The sequence below is a fragment of the Tympanuchus pallidicinctus genome, unplaced genomic scaffold, assembly GCF_026119805.1.
Source record: "Tympanuchus pallidicinctus isolate F22 unplaced genomic scaffold, pur_lepc_1.0 scaffold2, whole genome shotgun sequence".
In the NCBI taxonomy this organism is placed as follows: Eukaryota; Metazoa; Chordata; class Aves; order Galliformes; family Phasianidae; genus Tympanuchus; species Tympanuchus pallidicinctus.
Window position 1 is genome coordinate 13754074 of NW_026294721.1, and position 27181 is coordinate 13781254.

General features: G+C 42.1%; 1 protein-coding gene across 2 annotated transcripts in view; it reads left to right on the forward strand.

Annotated features, from left to right (window-relative positions):
* Nucleotides 1-4153: 4153 nt before the first annotated feature.
* C1QTNF7 (C1q and TNF related 7) overlaps nucleotides 4154-27181 on the forward strand; it is a 55596-nt gene continuing 32568 nt past the window's right edge. Inside the window, exons 1-3 of one of the 2 annotated variants that reach the window (XM_052682489.1) lie at nucleotides 4154-4547; nucleotides 11633-11766; nucleotides 14118-14191. The gene's annotated coding sequence lies outside the window, so the exon portion shown is untranslated. Of the gene's footprint in view, nucleotides 4548-11632; nucleotides 11767-13751; nucleotides 14192-27181 lie in introns of those variants that run through there. The other variant, XM_052682490.1, reaches the window with a different exon arrangement.

Consider the following 27181-nt stretch of genomic DNA (forward strand, 5'->3'; position numbering starts at 1 on the left):
CCCTGCAGATGCAGCATGTCTGCATGCAAGCCAGCCAGAGAGAGCAAGCTGTTGTTGTATAAAATTGGAGCTCTCTCCTGTGCACATCACTGGTCTAGTTTCGCTTTACTTGTTTTGAAGATAAAATAGCCTGTCAGCTGCAGAAATTAAAGGTATTTGAACATTACTTTCACTGTAATTAAAAAGTCCTTCAGAGATGTCACGTAGGATGTGCCTGGGATATATCTTCTGTGCCTTCTAATTGAATGACTTTTATATGTGTTATAATTAATCTATCACTTTTTTAAGCTAAATGTTAAAATAGCTGTATTCTAATACACTCTACATTTTTTCACCATTGTCACAAATAAAGCACACACAGTGGTTCCACATCTGTTGTATACTCTACCTCCTGTTTTGGCATGAATATCCCAAATTCATTCTGAAAACTATCATCCCCATTGCTTTCTCTGTTGTATCCTTCAGAACTTGTGAATCTCATAACAGTTTATCTGAATCTTGCTTATGCTTTGATTTTCTTTTCTTTACTGTGACATGGCAGTGGGACTTTCACAAGCCCTCCTTTCCAGCCAAACACCTCAATAATTTGAGTCTCAGTGATATATCATCCTTTTTAAACGAGCTGTTGTGCTGGAGATCATGTTGCCCACATGTCCAGGTCATCCTAGAGATCTCTCAGCAATACAGCGGGTCTCATTATGTAAGATGAACTGTAGTTATACTGCATTCCCAGATTTGGACTAGATGGAGGCCAAGTTGTGTGCCCAGCCCTCCTACCTTTCCAGCATCCTGGGGATATCTTTAAGTTATACTGGATAGGAGGTTGGGGTAGGTCTTGTAGATGGTAGGTCACAGCATCAACCATTCCACAGCAGAACTGCACCAAAGTGTCCTGGGGGGATGAGTTGGGAACAGCTGGACCGTGCCACTGAAATTTCTTGCCTCTGATGCTCTTTCACAAAATGAAGATAAAAGAGATGTTGTGGGGAAAAATTAAGTGCTGTGCTGGGTTTTTCAGCACCTCAGCCATTTTTTCCCATTCTGCATGGGGCTTTAGTGTAGTTGAGTCTCTCTTTTGTATTTGCAGTTTGTCCTCTTTCTCCATACACTGACCTCAGCTTCCCTAATTCACCTCATTTACAGTGAAAAAGGAAAGAAGGAAAGTGCTACTTGCAACATTTTGAAGCTCAAAAGTTGCTTTTCATTTATTGCAAATGGGCAGTAAGCAGATACCCATACAGCTTCTTCCATCTTACTTCGTTCATCCCAAAAAGCAGATAACATTGTTTTCCTGCATGTGGAGGTCAAATTGTTGTGTTTTTTTAAAATGATTATCTATAATAGCAACCTGACGTTCCACTTTCACAAATAAGTTTATTATTGAAGTTTCTGTATCGTATTACTGATTTAAATTTTTGTAAGAAGAAACCGCAACAGAGCACTGTGAGCTTGATATTACAGAAGTAAAATGAGCATTTGATCCTACTCAGGAGACTTCCAGGTGCCGGCAGGGACCTTGAACAGCTTCTGAATTCACATAACTGCATACCCAGAAATAAACAGAGAGCTCTGTGATACACTAAGACCATTCTTAGAGTCAAATGACAAGCCAAATTACATCTAAGCCATCACCGGCAAGATAGAGATGTGCCATTTTGCTGCTGCTGAAAATACCAGGGGAGATTAAAATCTCAGATCTCCAAATGACAAATTGGAGATGTTAACAAAATTAAAGAAGAATGTACTTCTTTGAGCACCAAGGCTTTGAAGCAGACTGATGACCTGCTTTCTTCCTTTCCTGTTTTAGAAGACAGTGCTGTATAAAGTTACCCTGATCCAAACTACAAACCTAACTAACCATACAGTTTATCCCTGTTATTTGAAGATCATGCTGTTGGCATATTCATCTCCATAATCAGGAATTAATTCCCCAGGCTGGTTTACAACCTTAAGGAATATGTACAGATGTATTTTCTGCTTTCTCTCCACAGGAGAGGATGCAGCATGGGGATTCAGATCTGTTTCACATGCACATTAAATCCCCTTTAAGGTCTCTCCTTTCCTCTGCAGCTTTGCCATGTTTCCCTCTCCAGCCAGCAGATGCCTCTTGATCCTTGCAGGCATTTGTAAGCTCCTCAGGCCTTCCTCTCTGCACATCTCCCACAGGCCGCATATCTTCCATCTACTCAGACCAGCATGCTTCCTTCAGTTCTTTTGCTTGAAGACTCCCTCCAGAAAAGCACCATGATGTGCTTTTCTCACTCTGATCCGAGGCATTCCCTCATTCAGCCTGAAAGCTGAGAAGCTGTCTCCAGGAACATCAGTCTTAGAAATACTAGGCTGGCTTTATAGAATCATAGAATCATAGAATCACCAAGGTTGGAAAAGACCTAAAAGATCACCCAGTCCAACCGTTCACCTATTCCCAATAGCTCCTACTAAACCATGTCCCTCAACACAACATCCAGTCTTTCCCTGAACACCCCCAGGGTCAGTGACTCCACCACCTCCCTGGGCAGTCCATTCCAGTGCCTGACCACCCTTTCTGAAAAGTAATACTTCCTCATGTCCAGCCTGAATCTCCCCTGCCGTAGCTTGAAGCCATTCCCCCTGGTCCTATCACTAATGACACGAGAGAAGAGGCCGACCCCCAGCTCACTACAACCTCCCTTCAGGAAGTTATAGAGAGCAATGAGGTCTCCCCAGAGCCTCCTCTTCTCCAGGCTGAACATTCCCAGCTCCTTCAGCCTCTCCTCATATGGCCTGTGTTCCAGACCCCTCACCAGCTTTGTTGCCCTCCTTTGAACACGTTCCAGGGCCTCAATGTCTTTCTTGCAGTGAGGGGCCCAAAATTGGACACAGTACTCGAGGTGCGGCCTCACCAGTGCTGAGTACAGGCTTTGTCCAGATCTCCTTTCTGGGCCAGCACAAAGCATGGCTCAGATCTGAGCTTTGCTTCTCTTCTTCTTTTTTTCTTAGGTCTGAACCATCATTGAAAAGAAAATATTATTTTTTTTTATTTCTGAACTTTAATGAGAGAGGAAAATAGGTTGGGAATAACTCAGTTAAAGGGTTCCAACTGGAAGCCCAGAAATACATCTTTATTGACAGAGCAGAACCCCAAAAACAGAGGACAATGTTGGTGTACCAAGACAGCTTGGCTGCTGTCTCATTGCTGGAATAGAGAAACCTGTATCAGCTGTTTCTTTGGGTTTACTACTTAACACAGTTAGCTGCTAGGCTTCCTGTGCTGTAAAGTCTCCTCTGGCTCAGGCAGCCTGGTCTAGTGGTTGGTAGCTCTGCCCACATTAGGGGGGTTGAAACTAGGTTATCATTGAAGTCCTTCTCAACCCAGGCCATTCTGTGATTCAAAATGACACGTTTAAGGCAGGAGCAATGCTGTGGGCAGAGGAGTTGAAGGCAACACCAGCCTCACATATCATTTATTTCATATGAAATTTTACTAATCTTTATTTTGTCTAGAAAAAAGATGCCTAGCTTTTTCCATGGTGCAGTGAAGTCGTAGTTTTGGTGCTCTCCAGTGTACAGAAGTTATGCCACGAGAATGTAATTCTCTGCTTGTTGTAAGGCAGATCAGCCCCATCCATCTTCATCAACGTATTGGAGCAACCAGTTCATTATTACCTTCAGACTTCAGAAAAGTTCTTTCAGAAACTGTTTGGAATAGAAACCAACTGCTAATAACTGCTCTCAGCTTTCACACTGGGTGAGGGAATATCCTTTAAAGATTGTATTAAAGTGTACCCAAAACCAAGGACATATCAAGAGCTGGCAGAAGGCAGGATGGCTGCAGGAGTTTCCACCCAGAACTTATTAAGCTGTTGACACACCAGTTCAAAAGCCGTAATGATAAAGAAGGAGTTTTTAAATGTTGGTAAGAACAGAAAATATGTTTTATCATCTCCAGCCTGGGGTTCCACAAGCTGGCAGTGCAGTCGAATACAGATGTTAAGGGGAAAACGTAACAGGAGGCTAAATGGCCTTGGCAGTAATAACAACGTTACAATGTGACAACTACAATGTTGGTGGTGTTCTAAAAAGTGCCAGCAGAGGGCAATACTAGGCAGAAAAAGAGCTAGCCTGGCCTGCCGGGCACGGGGTGCTTCCCGCCTCACCTCCAGGGGCACCCAGAGCCCCGTCAGCCCACAGCTGAGCCCGGACGGGCAGGTCTCCGGGCTGCAGGCCTGATGGGGTAGGGGCAAGCGGATTCCTCATTCTCGTGCACACAATGCCACTTTTATGCCACAACCCGCCCCTCCCCTGACAGCTCCATGCCGTTCCCTCGGGCCCTGTCGCTGTCACACAGAGCAGAGCTCAGCGCCGCACCTCTGCTCCCTGTTGGGAGCTGCAGCCACCATGACGTCTCCCCTTGTCTCCTCCGCTCTGGGCTGCATGAACCAAGGGACTTCAGACACTGCTCGTGTGTCCTCTAGACCCTTCCCCATCTCTGTAGGTCTCCTTTGGACACTCTCTAACAGCTTTATGTCCTTATATTGCGATGCCCAAACCTGCATCCGGTGCTCAAGGTAAGGCCACGTTTGGAACATCCCAGAACTTTGAATTGCATTGAAAAGCCACGCTCTTATTCTTGAAATATTCACTGCATCTTCCTGTTGCTGCCCAGGCATCTCTTTTACTGCCAGCCACAGCAGGAATTGTGGAAGGCCCGCATGCCTCCAGCAGGACAGGGCCCCAGGGACACCCTCGAGTTTCATATTTTCAGAGATTTAACCCACAGAAGCTCTCTGAGAGATTCTTGGGAGAAGTGACTTTGAAGGCTCTTTAAAAGAGATTTGGAAAGCAGAGAGAAATACATGCTTAAAAATAGCAAAGATACCCCATGAAAGTGGGTCAATTTTCCAGCTATTCCACCCTCACACTAAGGACAGGCTTTTAGATGAAGAGACAGTGTCTAAAGAGCTACAATTAGAGCCATGACCACTGTCTACATTCTGGGGCCATTTAGGAACCAATTTTGTCTCTCAAAGATGAGCTTCATATATGTGAGCCCACTCAGGTACTTCTACCCCAGTAGAGGAACCCTTAATGAGCCCTCTTATATGCTGCAAAGAGGCATAAAGAAACATTAGTGCAATTATTATTTCTTAGCAATTCCTAATGATGTAACTTCTGACGTGCAGCACGATTACTCTTGGGCTGTTTGGCTGCAGTCACTCGGGAAGCTTCAAGAAACTCTGAAAAACAGCACTACAGAAATGAGTGGTCTCTCTGGTATATGCGAGGATAAATATTCACAGAGCAATTAGTTACTGTGGAGTTGTACTGTCCAAGAAATATAAGGGGTGGAGAACAGGGAAATTCTGGAACCAGAAGAGAAGGATACTTAGAAAATTTTAAAATAGAAGCCCTATAGAAAGCAGGTCACATGGGACAGAAAGAAAAAAAAAAAAAAATTCCTCATTTTTCATCATTAAATGAAATAACTGTAATTAAAAACAGATTCCAGAGTGCTGGTCTGTTTATTCACTGTAGATGAAGTGAATAAGTAATTGATTAGGAAACACACAATGCAAAAAAACTGGACATAAAATAATCATACATACGGCTGTATTTTTCCTTTTTAGAGTTCCACATCCACACACACGTCTTCTCATCTAAGACTGTACTTTCCCATCACTGCTGCAGTCAGCTAGCTGAATACCTCAGCACTGGCCAGGATTGCAACGGAGATGGTCTTTGCAGCTTTCCAGAGTTTGTTACCACTCCAACTACTGCTTTCTGCTTTTCCAAATTCTTTGCTGTTGTTCCTGTTACGTTGTACCTTCATTTCCAAGCAGTGAAGCCTGAGCAGGACTGCTGGGAAGCCTGCATGGAAACCTGCCTCCTACCCCAGTTCCACTGTTCCTTCCACATCCCAACACAAAAGCCCAAGGGAGCCCTAGGCCTACCTGGAGACACAAAAGCCCTAGGATTGATGGAAATCTGCTTGGGCCCCTGAAGCCTGGGGAAAGCTGTATGTTTGCTGTATTTTGCTAGCAAAAATTTTTTGTTTGCCTGGAGTCCATTACAGCAGTTTGGTCTGCACTGTGCCTCTCTTGTCCTTATCCCTATTTGAGACCTTGGACTGAGTCCACCTGTGGACAGCAGGCATGCTCCAAGCTTTGTTATGGGAGCAGTGGACTAGGAAGGAGCAGAGTTTTCAAGCCCTTTCTCTTGTGGTGCAACGTCCTGGCCAGAGCCAGGCTGGGCAGCCTCTATCTCTCCTGCAGAAAGGGATGCTAAGACTCATGACACTGTGGAAGCAGTACTTTTCTGCTTGAGGCACTCCACTGAAAACCTGCAGTTAATATTGGAGCTTTCAGCTGTTCCTGCTCACTTGAAGGACCATAAGCTGGGATGTCTGTGCCACTCCCGTGCCTTGCAGTAAGAGAGAAGCTTGTGTATTTGGCTGTTCCTCCAGGCATGTGTCACTTTACATCCCTAATTTCAACTTCTGTCCTTTTTGATGCATGTATGAACAAGTGAAAGAAAGGCCTTTCTACTAATGAAAATATATGCTCCAACTTTTTAAGATAAATTACTTGTGTTGATCAGTGCTGTTACGCTACCTCTGTAGTTTTAAGTAGTCAGGCTAATTGTGACAGCAGTGATTTGTTTGTTTTATTTCAGATGTTTCATTTCAGAAAGTTGTCGGCTATATTTTGTTACCATTACTGTCAGGGAACTTGTACAGGTCAGGAAATGTGTATAGCCAACAGCCTACTCACTTGGAAAAGCATCCATAAAGTTTTATGAACAGAAATTTAACGGCATGGATGTTTCCAGACTTTCCAAAGAGACTGAACTGAATTGATTGTTTTTGATGGTGAGCCCTTGTAGTTAGGAATTCTGCTGCTAATGCACATCACATCCTGTTCCACTGCTGTATAACGGTGCCATCTGTAATCAATCGTGCTTTATCCACCCTTAGCTCTGGGGGGTGGTATCAATTAACAATTAAAAGAATCCTCTTTCCATTTAAAAGAAGAAATGGCACCCTCTGATAGCAGCTCAGCAGCTGGAAAGTCAGCCTATCATACAGATGGAGAAGGAACAGCAGAAATGAATATACATGCGTATATTCATATATAGCCTTTGGTTTTCTTGAGCAGTTGCCATTTTATCTTGGAGTAACCCTTGAATCATTTGCAGGAGGATGTCAGATAATGCTCTCTTCAAACCCAAGCAAGCTGTATTTGCAGTCAGGGAGAACCACAGGGTGCCTAATGTGCAAGGCTGATATTTACTGCATTACGAAAATAGCTCTAAAGACTGTCTGGCTGTCTCATTGCATGAACACAGAGCTGTACTCTGCTGCTGCCCTTTCTGCCCAAGAAACACACTGATCAAGGGCCACATGGGGTGGGTTGGAAGGGACACTTTCTGAATTGTGTAGAACAACTGCCCTTTTTCAGGGAAGAGGACATTTTCAGCTACTCTGTTCACAGAAAACACTCTGATCAGATGAAGCAAATCTGTATTTTTTGTGTTTTTGCCCTCCTGGTTATGCACTGCGTGAATTCAGAATGATTCCTATCCTTGTCTGAGGTAAACAGTCTTTTCTTACCCAATTCTCTTTGACTGTAGGGAATAATGGATAGAATATAACTGTAAGATTTGAGACCAGGTAACTGGACTATGAGCCATTCACATGCCATAATTTCTGGCAAATATTCAGCACGAATTGTCATGTACACACAGTTCAAAATTCACTTCTATGTTTGAATTTCTTTCGCAGTGATTTTTTTTACCTATCCTCAAGCTTGGTATTACTTGAAACTCTTTCACAAACAACAGTTTTGAGAGATTTGTGATGTTTCTCTGCATTTCCTTACTCTGAAGAGCCTACGCCTCGTAAAACATGATTAGTACAGATGCAGCTCTCCACATCCAAGTGGTAATGTTCTACAAATAACATTTGCCCAGGCAAGTTTTATATGCAGGGTTAGCATATAAACCTGAGGCTGAGGAAGTTCAAGTCCAGACCTCCTGCTGTTTGGAAGGTTGCTTGGCCACCAGCCTATGTGCTCCTCTGCCAACAGGACAGCCCCTTTACCTCTGTTAAAGCTTTGTCATTCTGCAGAGAAGCTGTGATTTGCTCTACATCATTTTTTCCCCTCTTCACATTCCTGGACAAAAGTGAGGATGGAATTGTCAAAAGAAATAGTTTGAATTAGACATGGCTCACCAAGGAAATTATAAAGTTTGGTCTTAGCCATGTTAAATGAGAGAAGTTGCCAATGTAGTCAGAAGTGAACTAGATTAACTAATAGAGCTTAGATCACTGTGGGAAATAGAAATGTTGACTGCTTTCTACCAGAGATTTCATAAGATTCTTTTCTTCCCAAAAAGATTTTTCAAAAACTGTAATATAGTCATAATTTGTCATCAGCCATAAAGTTCAGGCACCTTAGGCACTTTTTCAGATTCTACATAATCTTCAATGTCTAATATACTATGGGAAATACAATGAAATATACCCTGCTCCTAATTGATTCCTTTTGCATCACATTTTTCACACAGGCTTGGCTGTTGGCCTTTCTTTGCTAAGTGGGGGTTTCAACAAGTGGAGAAGATGGATGGCCAAACCAATCAGCTACAGAATATGCAAAAGGTCAAAGCACTCAGCTAGCACATTGCAGGCTGCTTCAGATAAATGAAGCATAATAAATCGAATAACCTTCTCTTTGAACAAACAAAATAAGGAAACTTGAAAGCAGTTCAAGCTGATGTTTTCTTTATGACTTGAAGTGCTACATGTATAGTCCTCTGGAGCGTGGAATAGGATAAAAGTCTTTTCCTATCCTGCCTGGTTGAAAGAGAAGATAGGAAAAATAAGTAGTTTGCATATGTGAGGTTGAACAGATTTGTGTCATATAAATTAAGACTGGTGTGTGCATGCAGTGCAAAGTTGTTGTCCTTTGTGTATGTCTGTAGCATTCTTCCTCATGGGGGTTTTGAATGAGGAGCTTGTAGAAACAACCTCACTAATGTACCCTTCCGTCCTGGGCAATAAAAAGAATAAAGCCAAAGGTTGCCGAGTTCTTCAGTACAGCTGTCTTCACTGTCTTTGCTCATGATCTCCAATACCAGTGGGCCAACATTTCTGTAGAAATGTTAAGGCCCAGGGTTTAATGTGTTGGAGGAACAGCAGCAGGGCTGGTAATTCACCCATATTTGTAGGGTACTGACAATGGTATCATGAGCGGATCATGAGAGGATGACAGTGGAGGTACCAAAGCACCAGTGCTACATGGCCAGCAGAGCTGGCTTTCCTGCAGGTACAGACTGCTGGTTTATATTAGAGAGAGCTGTTAAGGGTGCTCAGAGGAACTGTTTTGTTTCCCAGTACTCCCAAACCACTGTGTGGCTAATTTTAAATGAATCTGTTACTTTCAGGCTTATCTTTCATTGCTTCTGGGCTTGCACTTGGCAGAAGAAAAATAAATATAAGCTATTCTTAATATACTGTCTTGAATACCAAGCATGTTTTCATTCCATGTAGCTAATATGAGTAGAGGATAAACTGGTGGCCTATTTCCTCTTTCTCTTCCAAAATAAAGGAGAGTGATAAGCTGAGGCCTCTTGGAGAGGAAGCTGAGATGCCTCTGGAGGATACAACTGTATATCCAGCTATGAAGCAAAGACAGTAACCTTGTTCTGAAAGGGATGTGAACTGACAGATATGGACTTCATTTCCCTTTTCACCATAGACAACTGTGCCAAGTAATACGAATGTGACATTTTCTGAGTAGCATAAATGTCTAGAGTTTGGAGTACTACTGGTCTGCAGTACAACATACTGGAATGACACAAGACAAAAAGTTTTAATAACTGAAACCAGACAGTTCTGTAGTACAAAAGTGTTATTTCTGCTGTTTGTTTAGTTCTGCATTTGGAACGATGGTCACTCTCTGTGCTCTGAGAAAACATTACTGGAGGAAAAAAAATGAGATAGATGGACAAGTTAGATAAAGCATTGCTTTTTGCTGATGTTAGTTTACAACACACTACGCATTTCAGAAGCCCTTTCCTATTTGTCAGTCTCATTGAATTCCTTACGACATCAGTACATTTCTGCAGTTCTGTGCTCTGGTCCGTAAGACTCCTGATGGAAAAGTTTGCCAGTGAAGAAAAAGAGAAGGGAAAAACAGCAGGAGAAAAGCCTTCTTCATCTTGTGGAGAAGTATGTAGGTGAAGTGGGAGTCCAACTGAACTTGTAATTATTGATAAATAGTAGAGGAGATGGAGCTGCAATGCTCTACCCTAGTAAGACTCCAAGCCTTACCACTGAGTTGATCTGATTCACTGGAAGGTGAGAAAAGCAATGTGCTGCACCACTTGCAACAAATAGCACTCCATTTCAGAGCAGTACCTATAGCACTGCTGTTCCAAGCTGCAGCAAGCAGATAAGATTTAAATCCTGCTTGTTAGCTTTACATTGGAGACTAATGATTGAATGGAGGTGCAGAGCTGAGCTGATTTCAATTTGGTAATCTCACTGGATAAATGAGCATTAGACTAAGTTTTCCAGCAAATTTAGGCTTAGAATAAATTATACTCATTTGGAAAATCTCAAGCTCTGTTGGAGTTGCAGTTTGCATTCCATACAGATACAAAAATAGATATGTGGAGTGAATTCATTGGTATCTAGATGCTTCCCTGAAGTGTGTGGCCCTGGCAGCTCCCAGACCTGTGCTGTTCCTCATGGTCATATCCCACCCTGCAGCCATTCACTTGTTGGACTTCTCCAGGTGGAAGCACCAGCTGGGGGTTATGAAAGCAGCACCCCTTAAAAACAAAGCAAAACTTTTTGTGTGTTTTGGCATAATATTTTCTTGTAACGTTTGATTTTCATGTAGGGCACTGGACAGTGGCATATTTCTGATTACCTGAATGAAGTTCATCTTCATTCATCTCACTCCAGATAAGGAGAGAATAAGGCTTCTGGCTGTTAGCAGCTATGTGACTTCCTAGAATGCACTGTGCTATATAAACCTTCTCCTTCTCTCAGTACCAAGACAAGTCCTGAGCAGTTACATTAGCACTGTGACAACTGAATTGGATATTATCTGGATGTAAATGCATTCATCCATAACAGAGGAAAATCCTAAATCCCAGCATCAAAGGATACTTCATTTTTTAATGCCTCCAAGTTGTATTCCTTCCCGCCAGCAAATCTACTGCCTAGAGGTTCACTGCAAGAGGAAGGTTTTGTTTGATTCCTGGCTCAGATACATGTGTTGGAAATGTCCTTGATACTTATTAGAACCTGCTGAATCTTAAAATGCTTTGGTCAGAGAAAGAATTAAAATAAGCTAGCTGCTTTTCTCCTGAGAGGATAAAAAATGACATTTTGTCAAGGATCTGATGACTATGTTCCTTGGAGCACATTTTCTCTCATGCATTTATTACATGAATTTCTATTTTTTTTGTATTCAAGACACAGCAAACTGTTATGCAATAGATGTTTGCCTGTATGTGACCATATGAAAACTTGTATTCAACAGCAAGACAAGAAGACAAATTCAGATAAATCCCATATAAATTCCTGCCAGTCTTCTCTAAGCCACTAATAAACATTTTTGTGTTGTTTTTTTCTATGTGACAGGGGTGATATCCACTGCTGTCCCAAGAAATGAATAGGGGTAAGATGCAGCAACTCATGTTTTCCTGGACTGGTGCAGAAAGAAGCAAGCATGGGAATGAGGGCTGTGTTCTCTGAATGATCTTTAAAAATTCAAGGTAATTACTATAAGCAAACCAATACAAGTTTAAAGCATTGCCTGCTCCTAAAAGGATATAAATAATTCCTGCTCACAAAATGAAAATTAAGACACTGAAACCATTGAGCTTCTACAATACATTAAAGCAATGTGATAAGGACAGTATTAGTGTTTGACTACACTTTCATCTGCAACTAAGTTCACCAGCAGATCATTAATTTGTACTCCTTTGAAAGAGAATCGGCTTTCCTGAAATCCTTACTCTCATCATTGGCAGCAATTTTGTGTCTGTATTGATTGGACAGGATCCGTTTTTAATTCTTAGTAAAAAATACGAAATATTTAATACATAGGTTGCTACAAAGCTAATGCCTGCTATTTATTTCCACAAAATCTACAACAGATATACAGATCACAAAGCACTATTTGATAGAGAAAATTCTCAACTGCAAAACACTCTTTTTCAACATAGTCACCACCATTAGCTGATTTCTGCCTGAGATGAACAAGAGCCTGCGTGCTGCACTTGCAAAAATTTGTGCTAGTGGAGGTGGTCTGTTGCTATTGTCACTGCTGCTGAAAGGTACCACCCACTGCCTTGCTGTGCTCACATCCACTGTTCAGCCTCCATAAACATTCAGTAAGCATCGATGAATGTCAAGGGGGGCAATTTTTTTCCACCTGGAGGAATTAAATGACATACCTTTGCTTCCAGGAGGAGCCATTTTGTCAGAGTGCCCCTCTGTGGCCACCTGTTGCATGGCAACAAAATGTAATGGAATATTGGTGGGAAGGTTCAACCTTTATTGCTACCACCAACATCTGCCTCTGGTGTCATAGGCCACCATAATAAAATAGGAGGCACTACTTCTGTAGCAGCCCTTGTATTTCAGTGTCATGTGAATTAAATGTTTGAATGAACAAGATCATCTATATTACTTCACAGGTTGCATTTTGAGTTTATCTGGTTCTGTCATATGAGATTGATTTCCTCTTTCAGGTGCATCAAACACTTTAAAATTTCAGTCTAATTCAGTCTAATGAGCCCATCCTAGCTTATGTTAGTTTTGCAAGAAAATATGGCTGGCAAAGCAAAAGTCACTTAATAGTGACAACAGTAATCCTTATGTCGTGTTAGCATGAACAGATCTGTTGCACAGATTTCCAGAAGTACTCAGTATTGTGGTTGGTTTTCAGGATCCTCATTTCAAGACAGTACTCAGCATAAGTGTCTGCAGAAGTTTGTTTTCGTACTAACATGGAATTTGGGTGCTCGGAGGCTGAAATGTCCAAAATCATAATGTATTATAGTTTAGGCCTAGATATTGATGCCTTTTTCTTTGCTTATATTTTTACCTGTATTTTAAGATTCTGTAGAGAACTCATATTATCAAAATGGGAACTTCATTCATAAACATGCATCATGTGGGTCAGCTGTGGACGGTTGAAATAAATTCCTCACAACAAGGAGGAATTATTCACCTTCCACATGAGCTCAAACAGTTCTTCTGCTTGAATTACATTTAATGTGCTCCACTGTCTTAATGTGAGCAAAGCAGAACAGTCATCTCCAGTGTGGGGATGCCTTTGAAAGTCATGCCTCTGTTATTTAAATCTTGACGGTGTCTCAGAAGATAGAATAGCTGCCATGACTTTCTTTGAAAGTCTCTAAAATCTCAACGGACACATTTAGGACCTCAGTTCCTCTGCTGTGAGAGGAGCATCTCGTATTGCAGCAGCAGCAGAGGAAGCCCAGGAGAAAGCCCTTGGACCTGTCCCCAGAGCCTCAGAGCGAGGACTACTGCCTCAGAAAATATGGGGAGCCTCCTGTCGGATCTGGGGAACAGGCTCCTTTGGCAGCTCTGGTGCATTTGAGGCTGTGGCTTCTTCCTTCACTTTGAGGCAGATGGTGCTCCTCCCAAATCCCACGCTGCGAGGATGACATGCCAGAAAGAGTATGATTTTTTTCCTCTTCTGTGTCTTTACTGAGGAGACAACTTAGCTGATAATGCTTTCCAAAGATGATATAACGGTACCTCAGGGAGGCTATGCCCCACATCCTGCTAGGAATCTGACCCACCTCTTCAGTCCAGAGCACACTCTTGGTCGTTGCTCAGCAGTATGCATTGAGCTCCTTCCAGCAGGAGTTTTATAGCGAGCAGACAGTTGCTTTAAATTAGAAAACTTGGCAAGTGTCCGAGGAAAGGAGTGGGAACTTATTTAGCTGAGACAGGCAGTTACAAAGCTCAATACAAGAGCATCAAGCTTCAAATAAGTTTTCGTGAAGTACATTATCTGTCACTGAGGCATTCAAATTGGCTTTAACCGATTTGGAAATACCAACAATTACCTGTTGGCTTCAATTTACAGCTCCTTCGGCACGACTCGAAAGAAGGGTGTTGCTTTTCCTGGAAAAAATAGGTGTCATCTACTCAAATGTGAAGGTAAGTTGCAACAGATTCTGTTTTCCTATTCTGACTTCCTTTCAAAGAAGAGCATATAACTTTCAGAAAAAATGCAGGCTTTTGCTGGGATACACAATTCCATTAAAATCCATTGCAGTAGTTCTGTTAAATTTCTTTATGTAACTTGTAAGAAAGACTTTGACGTGTATGTATGCAACCTTCCTGTCAGAAATTACCAGACAGATTTTTTAAAAATCCAGGACACAATTTTCTGGTAAAAAAATTCTTTATAAATGTCTACCTTTCACAAGGCTTAGGGTGATGTAATTGTTTAAGATCTTTTGAAATATTTATTTCTATTTAGCTTTAATCTTACATTCCATCAACCCAAAATAGAGATTATAGGCTTTTTCCCTCTAGAATGGTTCCAGCATCATTCCAAGTATTCACTTGAACCTTTGTTGCTATGGTTTCATAGAAATTTGTTTTGCAAAAAAAAATCTGTAAATACCGAATAAATCATTTCGCTTCAGGGTTGTGCTTTTGCAAAGTTAATCTCACAATTTTAATTTAGTAAGCTCTCACCAAAAAAAAAATATCCATTTGTTATTCTGGTGGGACATTTATTCTGTTGCAGTTTTCCTTCCCAAGGTCATTTAACTTTTTGTTTCCACTGCTACTGGCAGTATGTTTTGTGGCTATGTGCTACAGACAGTGGAGAGAGTGGGTGTTGTTAAATAGAGTGTGATTGAACACAACCGTGGTCTGAGTAGGTGAGAGTGTAAGTGGATAAGCAGTTTCTTGCTCTCTCTTCTCCCCTGGGTCTCTGGTTACCATTATTTAGATGAAGCTGAGGCAACACTTGCTTGCATGCCAGCTGCCCAAAACATGATACTCACAATGGTGACTAGTTTTTCTAACCCACTCACTTTCAAGGAAATGATGAAGATTTTCAGGCTGCTGAGGTTTTAGGAAAATAAGGGTGTGAGCACAGCATTACACAGTCCGTAGAGCTGTGCAAGCTATGGTAATTTGCTATTACCAGCTCTTCTGGTGAATGGAGAAACAGCAACATGCTTCAGAAATCACACAAACTTAGTGCACAGTGAGTTAAAGAGAAAAACCCCCTCTTTCTGCAATCCCCTGCTCTCTGTTCTCCCTGACTTAGATAGTTTCATCTGTGCTACTGGAGTGGAGTTTCCCTTTCAGAGTAGGTAGAAATGCAGGGCTGCCCCACTGAACTCCCATGCAGTCCAGCCTGCGCTGTGTCCCCATGGACAAATGCTCCAGCTAAGGAATCTATTTAAGAGTAGAGAAACATGGAGTGGGAAGAGCAGGGGAAATGGTGTGGAAAAGCAAAATTGGATGCAGAGGAGCTGATGTGCCTGGCCCACTGGAAAAAAAGGAAATTATGAGAGTCTATTTTCCTCTGAGAACCCCTGAGTTAAATTCTGTGCCAAGAGGGAACCCCAGCATCACCATTCTTTATGAACAGTGGAAAGATAGGACTGGAGGTACATCCAACAAAGATCAGATGGGCAAAGAATTTATGGCTCAGGGCAAAGGAAGTTCATACCCCTTCCTCCATGGCTGCCTATTCCTTATCCTGGAATTCATATTCTTCCTTTGCCTGGTATTCATATTATTTCATTTCCACTGTCGTCTCCACATTTCACTGTTATGCTTATATACGGCTGCAAGGTGAGAAGGTGCACAAAAATCCACATAGGAGCAGTGTCCTGAGGGCTGGATTGAGTGTCCCGTTCAGTGTGATGGAATTGACATATCCTTAGTTCTCTCTAGTGTGTCCACTCACAGGTATGTCACATGTGCTGGAAAGCCTAACATTCAAGGTACTTTCTCCAGTGCTACAGCAACATTACACATACTGTCATTGCATATGAAATAAAATCCATGTTCCCAAAGAGACACACTGCAGATGATAAAATGCAGAAAACTTAACCTCAGATCTCACTTTCTGATTCCTGCAGGTTACTTATCACAGATACAAGAAAGGTCAAACCCCACTTTTAACTGCTGATGTGGATTTTTTTTCCAGTTGAAAGGATAACAAAGCAGTTAATGTGAATTCCTTGGCAGAAAACACTACACACTCAGCAAGCTTGTCTTTTGTGTTCAAACGGGAAAAATAAAGGCTGTATTTGAGATAATTACTGGGCCTACTTACATTTTAATGATGGGCATCTGGCTGCAACTGTCAGCAAAATGTTTTCATCTCTGCTCATAGACTCTCTAAATTAAGAGGTGCAGATCTGTAAAGTATTTTCTTTCTCTTTGGAGCTGAAGAGGAAATCCAGATTAGTCTGATTTCACAACGCTAAAGTAAATTGTTCAGGTTCTTCATATAGTAGGGTTTAATTTTTATTTTGGAAAAGCAGCGTGGATCTGGTTTTGAGGGTCTAGTCCTGATACTGGATGTAAATTGGAAAGCTCATAGTAATGAAGGCATTATTGTGAAGGACCTGACTCAGTACTTCAGAGATGTTTTACAGTTTCACTAAATGTTGAGCGAGAAGGGATAGAATCATAAGATTAAATAGTTTGTACAGGTCTGGCAAGTGTAGGCCTTGGGAAGGGCAGGACTGTTAAGTATAAAACCAGACCTTACTACAAATAATAATGGGATTGGATTTAAAAGGAAAGATTAGGCTGTACATAATGGGAAGATGCTTCTGGCAATGAGAGGTGTGTGGTTATAAAACAATCTGAGAGAGAGAGGGGAAAAGTCTCAGTGCCTGGGATGTTTCACTTTGGGCAAACCTGGAAGAAGTCTGTGGGGAGAAATCTTTCCAAGGCTGATAGATGTGAGAGTCCATATGTTGTGCTGGCTTAAATTTATTGGCTTGCGATCAGTCTATCTAGTGGATTTGTCCATCTGTACAGCATCTCTCAGCCCTAAGCATAGTGCAGCCTACAGAAGTGGAGGCCAAGTCTCCAACAAGATTTAATTGAGATACTTGGCTGTGTTTTGACACCATCAGGCCACCCATCCTACTTTCAGCTTTATAATCTCCCCTCCCCCATTGGAAAGACCCCAAACTCAAAATCAGACACGCTCCTATAAACAGGAACATCTGGCAAGAATCTGAGGTTAAAGCTGGGGAAGGAAGGAAACAGTTCCATAGCGAGAAGCTTTTTAGTATATATTTTAATGCACTCTGTTTTATTTCTCTGAGGTTTTTTATATTCTTTCAATAATTATTTTTTTTTTCAGCAAAAATGATAGTGGAGAGGGTATTAATTAGGAAACAGGACCTGAAACGCAGTTTAAAAAATGAGCAATAAGAACAGGGAGTGATACTGCTATGAAAACAAAAAGGGCTCATAGGGCAGAGCTAAAGAGGTGTGTGTCAAGCCTGTTCACCCCACCTCTTTCCTGTTGTCCAGTGGGCCTCATTGCTGGCACCAGGACAACGCGGGGGACCTGATTTGGGAGCTGCTGGGTGGGACCTCCCATTTCTTTACATTTTGGGGGGAAAAAAGCAGAGCTTTTTCCGTGTTGGTCCAGAAAAACTCTCCATTTTCTTGGAGGGAGAAGCTCCCTCCTAATGGAACACGTGCCTCCTGTTCTTTCTTGCTGTTAGGACTGAAGACCAAAAGTCTTTTCCCTTTTCAGCAGTCCATAAAAACTTGATGTTACGCCAGTCTTGTTAGCCCTGCACTGATGTTCCTGCACAGCTCTGGTCTGTTATGCTTTTGTGTACCCAGGGAATAATTCCACACCCTGACACATCCAGGCTGTTGATTCATGTCCTTTTTCACGTGTAATTTCTTTTCACTGTCACTGAACAGTAGAAACGTCTCTCTTAGGACTTAACAGAGAAACACCTAAGTCACTTTCTGCATCCATTGCTCATTCCAGACACTACATTTATGCTTTGTTACAGAGCAATTGACTCCTTTGAGACTTTCCAAGGTCCAGTTATGCGTGGAAATGCTCTGCAGGTTATCTGCCAGAGCCTGAACTTTTTTGGCTCTAAACCACAAGAACAGCCTTTGATCACAGCCCAACTTGAGAAACTCTCTCAGTTCCACACGTATTTATTTGTCTCCAATTCCTCTACCCTTTTCCTCCCATATATTACCTGTATTCTCTTTTTTGTAGTCCTGCAATTTTCCTGATGCCTCCACATACTCACCCAGGGATTTCCCCTTTACCACATCCTTGATAGAGCCTTTTGGCTCCTTGATAGAGATCCTTTTGGCATCCACTCTTTCCCGAAGCCATGGTGGTAACTAGGAAACCCTGTAACCCCCGTTCAAATAATGTGGGAAGGCAGCGTTGCTCTCAAGCTTCCAGTTGGCCAATTTCCCAATGGCTGGGAGGAAGACCGAGGCTGCTTTGGCCTCTCTGAGTTGCTATTGTTGTTATTCAGTGCAGGAGTTCCTGCTAGAAAGTGGCCAACATGTCTTGAGCACCAGCTTTGAGGTGGGGCAGCAAGAAGTTGTTCCAAAGAGAGGTAATGATTTTTGGATGGGAATTGGATGGTCTATGCTCCTGCAAAGCAATTCCCTTAAAGCTTGGAGTACAGGTCTACTCCTAGACGAAGAAAATTTTCACTTTTATACTCAGCCATAACGGAAAAGAAAGGAAATAAATAAATAGAATACTCTATTCAACTTTATTTCAATATTACTTGAATATATATCAGAATGCTCCCTGTAGACATGCAAAGACCAAATTCCCCCGAGTGCATTGCAGCATTTAAAAGTGCATCATGGACATTCAGACAGGAAAACAGTTAAAGCACAACAAAAAGTGGTTCTAGCTGGCTGTGAAACATGACATCACACTTGCCTCTCCCCTCCCTCTACCCTTCACCCTCTGAGAACAGGTTCTCTCAAGGGTCTCTGTTTCCCACTTGAGTGGCTGAGTGATGCTTTCAGTGTTGTAAAAGAGCATTGTACCAGGCAGTGAGGCTTTGGCTTCTCTAGACGAGTATCAGCTACATTTCATCGTCTTTTAAATTTTATAGTGGGGTTACACTGCTTTATATGGGGTTTTGGAGGCTGCATTTTTTGAGAAAAAAGACCTCAAGTGGCCTTCAGTATCTCAAGGAGAATGGAGTTTCCTCTGTATTACAGAATAGAGCAGCTCCCCGCACACAGATCAGCTGTGATTTTCTAGCCTTCTTTAAGCAGAACTGTGATTGAAAATTCCTGTGCCTGGCATTTCTCAGATGGAAATGAATTTACATTCGTCACAACTCAGTGATGCCTTCTAAATCTCCAGGAGGTGCCCATCTCATCCTACCTGTACTGTACAGCCAACATGTAGTGACTCTGCTAGGGGTTTCTTGCACTGACACAAAGAGACTTAATGGGTTATTTGGAAACTTTGGATAAATGCACATTATCCTCAAACCTATGTGGAAAAGACAGCCAGGCAGAGAAGTAGGGCATCTTAGGAGCAGGAGCTGTCTGTTGGAAACCTCCAGGCATCACAGTTTCTCCCTTTCTCTAGGCATGCTCTGTCATTGCAGTCTAGGGCTGTGGATTGAGAGTTCTGATTGTCAAAAATTGGAGCAAAAACCTGATGAGTGTGTGTAAAACATCTGGCTCTGCTGCCCTAGTAAAACTCTGCAGTGAGATCCCGGTGTCTTCAAGGGGGCCACATAAGGGGATGAAAGGGTTGGGTTCGTCATGGGTGCAGCTCCGTGGATGCCTAGGTTATATTTGGGTTGCTGCATCTGGCAGGATTTTGCCCAAGTTTTCCACTTCGGCTGATAGTGGCACACACCAAGGAGGGCTGTTCTCATACCTCCTGCATGAGGTGAAGCCTGTGCAAGTGCTTTAACGTAGTGCACCTCCTGGCTATTTTCAGCCTGTCTCAGAGATCTGGAAGTTCTATCATCCCTCAGGAGATATGCCAGAGCTGTAAAACATCTTAGTCCTCTAAACTGGCACCTTTTCCCTCATTGCAGGAGATGGCGGGACAGTGCTCTCTGCATGTGATCAGTGCCATCACTGCTTATTCTTGAATGACCTCTGTGATTATTCTGGAACAAGGTCTGGATTCCTTGTGATTAAGACTAGATGATCCCATAGCAGAAACAGTTTCGCTCGCAGGGAAGAATTGCCAAGATACCCTTAAAAGGCAGGATCTGTCTAGCACACGCTGCTGGAAACCTTCACTGCTGCTGCAGCCTGCCTCAGACACCAGCCAGGCACAGACCTGCAGCAGCCATGGGCCTCCTCTACCCAGAGAAAGGCCTAATGTTCCTAGCCTTCACAGCTGGAAATAGGCAGGACCATGCCTGGTCTCTGAGACCCAATCCCCTCCAGCATCCCAGCAGCTAGCCCTGCACATTTGCTGTACGTGCTTTCCTTCCTTATGTCAACGGAAGCAGATGTTTCTAATTTATTACTAAAAACAAACAATCCTAAAAATATGCAGCAGTGGGGGGAGAGTTGACAGGGGGTTTCCACTTAAAGCTCATTTATAAATCGGATAATTAATGTTAATTTGTCCATGAATGAAGTAAATGTGTGTCAGATATTGTTACCAGCGCTTCCTCCTTGTCAGTTTTGCAAACCCTTGGTACTGCTAAACGTCCAAGGTCTTTGAAACCTGAGGTAATGAAACACCTTCCTGTTCTGCTGGCCAAAAGTGCCTGGCACTGCTTCCTTTAATCACTAACTATAATATTTATCTATTCAGACCGTAGGAAAGTTATTTTTTGTATAACAGGCACTTCAGCCCTCTGTCTCGTAAGTGTCAAAATCAGACCTGAGTGCACAGCCCTTCTTGCTCCTGAAGATGTTATTTCATCCCCAGCTCTCTGAGAGCAGCAAAGCACAGTGCCCAGGGAAACCCAGAACATTACAACATTACTGGTATCACCTGTAAAAAGAAGCAAGGCCAGCAGGTTGAGGAGGGGATTCTTCCCCCTCAGCTCTTCTTTCAAGAGACCTCACTGGAGTGCAGCATTCCGCTCAGGTTGGAACCAGATGATCTTTAAAGTCCCTTCCAGCCCAAAACATTCCATGATTCTCTGATACCGTAGCAGTGTTGCAGATCTCAGCTAACCTCAGAGAGCCTGAGCATTGCACTTATACTGAACCTTTCAGCCTACAAACAATGTATGTACTGTACTTATGCTGACACCTACTTCACACCATCATTCTCTACTGCGTGAAGTTTGTTTTATTATTCATTACAAAAGGCTCTTTTCCAAGTAGCTTGGCACCCAGCCATACCATGTCTATCATGCACAGGCAGCATTGAAATAAAAGCATTTCAGTAATGTTAAAAAGACCTTAAAAAGACACAAGAGCAAGACTAGCTCAATTTTGCAGAAATGCTTTATTAGGGAGCTGCTACCAGAGTCCTCTTCACCTTGGGTGTCTGCAAAAATTGCTGCACTGAACAAAGCTCTTTTTTGTAAGAAATGGATGACCATACTTACTTACTTCTTCAGTCGCAGAATCATAGAATCACAGAATGGCTTGGGTTGCAAGCAACCTTGAAACTCATCCAGTTCCAACTCGCTGACATGGGCAGGGTTGCCACCCACCAGATCAGGCTGCCCAGGGCCCCATTCAAACTGGCCTTGAACACCACCAGCGATGGAGCATCCACAGTTTCTCTGGGCAACCTGTGCCAGCGCCCAGAGTAAAGAGTTTCTTCCAAGCATCTAACCTAAATCTCCTCTCTTTTACTTTGAAAATCTTTCCCCTTATGCTGTCACTATCAGACCATGTAAAAAGTCATTCTCCCCCCATGTGTAAGTTCTCTTTAAGAACTGGAAGGCTGCAATCCTTGGAGCCTTCTCTTCTTCAGAACGAACAAGTTCAGCTCCTTCAGCCTTTCTTCATAGCTGAGGTGCTCCAGCCCTCTGATCATTTTCATGGCCTTCTCTGGACCCAATCCAATAGCTCCGTGCTTTTCCTGTGCTGGGAGCCCCAGGCCTGGATGCAGTACTCCAGCTGGGGCCTCACAAGGGCGGGATAAAGGGGGGCAATCACATCCATCACCCTTGTGGCTACCCCTCTTTAGATGAAGCCAAGAATAGAGGAGGCCTTCTGGGCTGCCACCTTACAGTGGAATGGTAGTAAGGCTTGGAGTGATGCTGCAAACAACTCTTCTCAGCAATGTCTTCTGTGGTGAGCAGTGTTTCCTTGATGTTCCTAACCACTTGGTCTCTGATGAAGTAGCAGTACCTTAAAATCTCTCAGGTGGAGATAAGCCTCACAACGAAAGAATGAGACTGTTCTTGCTTCTAAGCATCTACAGTCTTCATCCATACCTCTAAAAAGCAAAGCAGTTTATTGCAGAATCCTTTCTGACCTTCGAATGGAGGATTGCACAGCTCCTGACAGGCAGATTCAGGACATTTGTGTATGATTGGGATGTGCTTCTGATGGATTTGAATGGTATGTGTTTACATTCTTAAATTATATACTCAATGAAGCATTCAAAAACAAATGTTCAGCCCCTATGAGGTCTGATAAAAGCCCTAAAGATGAGCTTTGACGTATTCATAAATAGATATATGTATATATATGTATGCTTCTGCACATTTTTGAGCCAGAACTTCAGCTGGTATCAATTAATGATGCAGCCTTTGCAGTCCATACAGCTGTACCAATTTATGTCAGCTCAAGATCTGTCCATTCAGATTTCAGGACTGAGAAGTTGTATGGACTAAATAGGGTATACTATGGGTCTAAAAAAGAAATAACAGAATTCTTTTTTTTTTTTGAACATGTAATGCAAAGCCTCAAGAGGAGTTTGTAACTCTTGAGTTCTTGACTATTAATCACTAGTTCAGATACTAGCTGAGACCACATGAATGAGTGGCATTAGCATCTCACCTTAATTGAGCTATAGCTACAGTCCTGACTTTGATGGCTTGGCAAGTCTGAGCAGGTATGTTGCACAAGTTTGAAGACAGGGGATTGATAGTATGGAGGATCCACATACGGGTTGCAAAGAACCTTAGCTGGATAGCTCCAGGAAGCAGAAAAAGTCTAGCATAGATCAGTGACCCACACTGTATTTTATTTTTGCCCAGATACAACAGTTATTGTTGCCTAGCTACGTGTAATATATTAGAGGAAACCATGCACAAATAGTCCTATTCACCAAAAGCGAGATGTGACATTGAAGTGAGAGTGCCATGCATATAAAGCAATTATTTAAATGCTTTCATTCTAGCCTCTGTATTTCAAGACTATCTTGTCTCTCAGTTTGTTACAAGCCCTCCTTATGTATGAACAGAATTTCAAAATAGAAATTGATCCCAGATGTCTTAAGTATGTTTTTGCAGGCCTGCAATTTAAACAAGTTACAGCAGTATTCACCTTCATATAGTTTTTGATCATTGTAGTATGAATTCTCACTGACAGCAGTGGAGATTGTGAGGACCTTTCCTGGTTTTCAACACCAGGTTTTACTTGTTCGGATTCCATTCCAGATTGTCAGACGTGCTGTGTGTTAAGGAAAACTACTCATCTGATGATGTGTAGTACAGCTGCGTACCACATGTACAGCAGCAGCATTAGCACTTTTTAATTTTCCCCCTTTCAGCTCCAGTCCTGGAATCCATTACATAGCTGGCATCTTACTAGTGCTGTGTTACTTTGACCCTTGCCTCAGAAAATGCTCCTTTAATAGCAGGCTGACTTACAGCCTTCCTCTAGCCTCTAAATTTAAGAGAGGAGTGTCCAGCAGGTAGAAAGCTGCTGGATGTCTTAGAGATGAATACTCAGTTTCTTTCCTTGCACAGTCTGTGATGTGTGGCAAATAAGGTCATCCTTGTGCCCTAGATCCATATTTGTAAAATAAGATACTTTTTTTTCTCTTTTTTTTTTTTTTTTTTGCTTCCATGATGGGTAAGTATAATAAAATGATCAGATACTGCAATAACCAAGAGTTTGCAATTAAGGTGTGCAAAATGCCTCTGAATAATAATAATCATTGAATCATTGATCTCAAGGGTAGTGATCATGGCCCACTTGAAACAGCCTGCCTCTGTCACAAATCAACTACATCGTGAACACACTAACTCATTCAGTGTAGCTTTGTGTCTTCACTAAAAATGATTCTAGAAACTGTATAAATGCTCTTAGGTAGGAATGTACCTCCAAGGAGTCAATGCAACCCTGAATCAATGACATAGTACTTCTCCAGATGAACTGCCTACATGTATTGAAAATTTACTGCATTGGGAAATAAGCTCTCTAGTTCATGTTTACCTGCCGTGTTGTCTGACATGGCCACAGATTCGATGGTTCAGCCCTTCTAGCCCAGCTTTTACAGGCAATACTGAAAATGAGCCTAGAGGTTCCTATTGACTAGAGATGTTGTATCTCTCACTATGTAGCCAAATGTGGACTTCTTAAAAACAATTGATGTGACACTGGAAATAATCACAGAATGGTTGAAGTTGGAAGGGATCTCTGGACATAATCTGGTCCATTCCCCCCCAGCTGAAGCAGAGACATACAGTGCCAGATCCAGATGGCTTCTGAACATCCCCAAGGAGGAGACTCCTCAGTGTCTCTGGGCAAGCTGTGTCAGTGCTTCATCACTAGCACAGCACAGAAGTCCACTTTTGCTTTTCAGAAGGAACTCCCTGTGTTCCAGTTTGTGCCCACTGCATCTTCTCCTGGAGCTTGGCTTCATCTTCTTTGCATTCTCCCTTCAGGTATTTCTGTACATCGATGAGATGCCCACTGAGTCTCATCTTCTTCAGGTTGGACAGCCCCAGCTCTCTTGGTCTTTCTTCACAAAGCAGAGCAGTGCTCTCAGCTTGCAGGTGGCACAATCCACTCTGTCTTCTAAAGAGTGTTCAAAAAATGAATGAGAAACATAAGTCTAATTTATATATGTCTCAACACTTATTCTAAGAAAAAAAAGAAGGAAAAGAAGGAAAAAAAAAGATTTTAAGCTGTCTGATGTAGCAGAGTGTGATACAGGCTTCACCTGACAAGTCTCAGACACTTCTGTATGCATTACAGCTTCTGGCCAAACTTCCACTTACATATTTCACATGGCAACTGCAACTATAGCTGTGACCCTTAGTTTGTGAACTGTTATCTTAACTCCTATATAAATCCATGTCTGTGAATATATATTCAATATGCAGTAAAGTCAAGAATATTTTCAGTGGCAAAGGCCGCTGCTGTTTCCTTTTGTGAGATATGATTACAAGTGGCCACAAGTAAATCATGATGCCCTGACATTCCCACAACTTCGATGGCTAAGTTAGGGCTGAAACAGGCTGAGGTGCAATGCCACAGCCCATACATGTGATGCTGCAGGTGCACTGCCCCTTAGCTTGACACATCCTTTGTGTAATGCCAAATCCTAGGGTCAGAAGCAGAACCATACCTGGAAACAATTATCTTACACTCAAATTAGCGGTGTATACTGAAAATATCATTATGAACACAAGATTTTGTTCTCAAAAGTTAGGTGTATGTTCTGTTTGCCTCAAAGGCATCACAAAGAACCAGGTAATAGATCACAAGCAGGTTTTGGAGTTTAGTCTTTTGTGATTATGGTCAGATGAGACCCCAATGCAATGAATAGTCCTGTGTGCCAAGTATTGTCCCTACAAACCAGGTCACGAGACCTCTGTATCATCAAGCAAGTTAAAAGAAAAAAAATCTCAGCTATTTACTAAAAATAGAAAAGTTGACCTGTGAGAAAAGGGAGAAAATGTTTATTTGCTGACAGGCTAGTGGGAAAGGGTCTGCAATAATCATAGAATCATAGAAACGTAGAATCATAGAATCATAGAATCACCAAGGTTGAAAAAGACCTAAAAGCTCATCCAGTCCAACCGTTCACCTATTCCCAATAGCTCCCACTGAACCATGTCCCTCAACACAACATCCAGCCTTTCCTTGAACACCTCCAGGCTCGGTGACTCCACCACCTTCCTGGGCAGTCCATTCCAGTGCCTGACCACCCTTCCTGAAAAGTAATACTTCCTGATGTCCAGCCTGAATCTCCCCTGCCGTAGCTTGAAGCCATTCCCTCTGGTCCTAATGATTTACAATAGCTTGTCAATCAGGGGCCTGTAGTAACATGGGTTAACACACTTGACAGTGAAATCAGTGGTCTGTATGAGCTCCAAGCAGACACTGCATGTTCCCGGTAGCACACCATGTCCAACCTGAGATTTGCATACGTTCTCTGATAGTAATTCATATTCTGAAAGCACAAGTGGAGAGGGTGAAGGGAAAACAGTCAGAGCTGTTGAAAAGAATTCAAATGAGTTTACTGTAGACTTAGGGTTTAGGCTTTTGACAAAGAAAGTGTATATAAATGGAAACTAAACTGAAAGTGAGTGAGGTTCCCTTCGGTCAACACAGTGTATCCCTGCTACTAGTCAGCTGCAGCTGGGAGAGACTATTTATTTATCAATAAACAACTTTGAAGGTTTCCATGTTTCAGTGACACAGTAATCCTGACAGAAAGCAAAACAAAACAAAACAATAAAGTTGAACTGAAGTCTGAGGTTCAAAAAAACAAAAAAAAAAAACTTGAAAAAACAAATGGCAAATGTGCAGGGGATCATTCAAGTGCATTGGCACGCAAAAGAAATAACACAATGGACAAAAGATCATTTGGCTATTTTTCATTAAAAATACTTTTCTTAAGCTAGGAATCCTAATTAAAAGTTTTGAGGGTTTTTTTTTTTTAAATCCTTATATTTTATGAAGCTAGAAATTTTGCATTTACCTTAAGGTTTGATTTCAGACTGTTTCCTTTTTTCACTCATTTCCAACTGAATACAAATGAGGATGGAGGTTTTATTCCTTTCTTATCTTTTTGCTATTCCTTTTATTCTGCCTAAAATACTGTTTTTTTTCATCCTCTCCATAGAACCTCTGTTCTCATTGTCTGGGATTTGAATGACTATTTAAAAAATAATATTTTTATTCTTGCAAATATAATTTTACAATGGAGCTGGGAATTGCTTCAATGCTGAAACTTTTCATCTGCCTGTTTTAAGCTACATCATTAACATCTCATATTTGTCCAAGTATTCA